General features: G+C 36.1%; 1 long non-coding RNA gene across 1 annotated transcript; it reads right to left on the bottom strand.

Moving 5' to 3' along the window:
* LOC126689680 (uncharacterized) lies at positions 1-1,468 on the bottom strand. The gene is made up of 2 exons (XR_007644577.1): positions 558-1,468; positions 1-454 (listed from the first exon to the last, which is right to left on the bottom strand). It is a non-coding gene; the product is annotated as an uncharacterized LOC126689680 (long non-coding RNA).
* Positions 1,469-3,136: the final 1,668 nt, after the last annotated feature.

The raw sequence follows: 3,136 nt of genomic DNA, 5'->3' as shown, positions 1-3,136 counted from the left end.
TTCAGTGAAAACACAAAAATATTATTATTATATGTATTTGAGAAGGAAACTAATAGATACTAACATATCAAGCACATTGAAGCCAAGTTTCCCCTCTCTCTAGGAAACTTGCCATAACAATCTTCAAAACACCTTTGACCCTAGCTACATAGTGTCTGACTATCTGTTTCTGCTTGCATTTTACTAACCATACTTTCCAAATTTTTGGTATCCCCCCCCCTCAACAAAGATATGTACACTCAAAACTAAAGTAGGAATGATATAGGAGCTAATAAGCTTGTACTTGCTCAACAAAAGCTGGCATCTTAGTTATGGATTGGAGGATTCTTTTTTGTTGGAGTGTAATCCACAGACACTAATTCATCATTGTCCTCTTCATGTTCTTGGTTTGGTGTAAACAAATCATCATGGCCCTTGGGAGCTTCCCTAGTAGCCACGCCTTGCAAACTTCGTGCTGCAGAAAATTAAGGTGCAAAAGATCAAATTTTGCACTTAGAAATATTAATTTGCTAAGAGATGAACTATATATATATATATATATATATAGAAAGATTTACCTTCAGCAGTGATAGTGATGAAGCAAAGCAACACAAAAGTCACAAGAAGAATGCGCTTGCATATAGCCATATCTTAGACTCTTTTGGTATATAATTGAATCTCCTTTTTTGCATATCATCTTCATCTAAGTTACTCTCTTTATATAGACTCATAAAATTGTACTTGCTTCCCTGCTGCTAGATACTAGGAAATGTGATGTATGTGACTGTGACATAAATTTGTTAGTGTAATTTTACCTGAAAAGATTGGTCTAATAGGGTCAACATCAATGTCTCCTACTGTTTTTCCATGACAATGTTATCCAGTTATATCACATTGTATTGTAATGGAAGTCATAAATTTTCTTCTCATGGGGGCAGTATTCATAGGACTAAAACACTATATCACACCGTATTCTAATGGAAGCCGTACCTTTTCTTCTGAAAATTTTTTGGGGGCATTATATCACACTATATCGCATTATCCTAGGACTAAAGCACAAATTTTCATAATCCCCCCGGGTCTGGTGGTAGAATCTACTCATCTAGGAGCTTTTGCTGCAAAAATGGTGGATTAGTACCTCATAGTAGTGAGCCTAGCCTAGCCAATGCGTGAAGTATTTGAAAGAGTAGCTTATGAGATTTGACCCTTACATTTTTCTTGATAGATTAGGATGCTTCTATTTAACAGAGGTTGTACAAAAGATGTATAAATATATATAGGGACCAAGAAAAACACCTTCAACCAGGCAAGATTCGTGGGGTATACATCAAACTCAATCTACAGCCTGATTAGTGCAGCCTCCATGACCCTACATTACTGTCAAAGCACATGGAAATTTCCCTCATAACATCTATCAAATGGCTCATTTTGATTCATCAAGCACATTGCTATACCGAAAGGCAAAATCCCCTTGGAGGAGTATTTAGAGTTGTGCCATCACAATATATTTCATCATAGCCTATTGGCATACACCTCGTTACCGATTTATATCATTCTTGCTTGATTAATCATGAAAAAAACAGTGCGTTAAATGTTTAGAGGGATATGACCTAGACTGGTGGGGCTTCAATCACTTTCGGATATGTTGATCACAATGATATGTACAAAATTTCACGTGAATGGGCTGGTGATTATGTAGCCAGTGGCCCTGCCTTGTCCCTAGTTGCACACACATTTAACATGATTGATCTTGCCAATTAAGGCTTAAGATAAAGACACTGATGCTGAGAATGTGAGAAACAAAAAAAAGGAGTAAAATTACTAAGAGGGCTTGATATGGTTATTTGCTCTAAAAGTTTTTAACTATCAAATTTTCTTCTTATAATCTTTTCGAACCCCCCCCCCCCCCCCAAAGTTTGATGTGGATCTCCAAAGTCATTAACTCTTATATTGGTTATTAGTGGGATTGAATCTCACTTACACTAGAATAAGGGTTTAAAGAAAAAGAGACATCTTGTTGTGCAGCACGTAAGTTTAATAAACCTATGATGACTAGAAAAAAGCATAGAGGATATTATAGTACAACTCTTCTTTTTTGTAGGCCACAAAGTCGAATCAATTATTTGACAAGTAATGTTAGAAATACAAAACATTTCATAATTGCTGACATAACTTATTATGATTGAAATATCGCTTTCACCTAAATTCACCATTAATACTATTTTTATTACGTACTGATCACAATAAGTCATGTTAGTAATGTCCTTTGACTTATTGTTCCTTGAACCACATGTATGGTATCTAAGGTTAAGGAGAAAAAAGTTCTTTGTCTTGGGCAATTCATTTTGCTCTTTGCCATGTGCTAAAATTAATAAAGACTACCAAATCTTAGTCCTTTGCCATTCTAGCCCTCCCTTAAATAACTTTACCCCAGAATTGAAATTGTTATCATTTGAAAAGCCCTTGTAATGCAAATCAGATCACAAGCTCATTGGAGTTCTTGTTTTAAAATAAAATCATGAGGTACTACAACCCAAAATTGAAATTTTCCCATTATACATTGTGCATCTTCTAATAGAAGCTATGGAGTACTCAAAGATAATGTCCCTCTTCTTTTTCTTATTTTGACCAAGCCAAGTAGATTTTGGGTCCTAATCGAAATCTGACATGAGAACTAAGCAAGTATGCATTATACAATGCTATTCCACTATCTAAAAAAATTTCTGTTTCGTACACTAAACGAGGTACGGGGCTTTCCTCAATCGGGCCCCTAGAGCATACACCAATTAAGCCCTATGGTGAGCCTACACATGTACATGGGTCCGGTCCATATAAAAGCTAAATTAGCCACCTCAGCTAGGCATATATAGCCCACCCACTTTGAGCACTATGTTCGGTGTAAAGGCATTTCTTCATGATTTATCATTGCATTTCACTGCCAAGATGCACTAGACTTTAGGGGCCCTTGACTGCTGCAATTAAGCTACCAATTTGAACCATCCAATCCATTGGTGAATTTGGCCCACTTTGGATGAGAACCAAGGAGGATGACATGTACATGTGGAGATATATATATCAATCACTTCATCTCTAAAGTAAGACGTCTGATGTGCAATTTCACATATTCACTCTTCCTCTTTGATTCAACGAAAAATAT

Source organism: Quercus robur, chromosome 6, assembly GCF_932294415.1.
Source record: "Quercus robur chromosome 6, dhQueRobu3.1, whole genome shotgun sequence".
Classification (NCBI taxonomy): Eukaryota; Viridiplantae; Streptophyta; class Magnoliopsida; order Fagales; family Fagaceae; genus Quercus; species Quercus robur.
The sequence above is the reverse complement of the archived record's forward strand: the minus strand, read 5'-3'. Positions and strand labels throughout refer to the sequence as shown.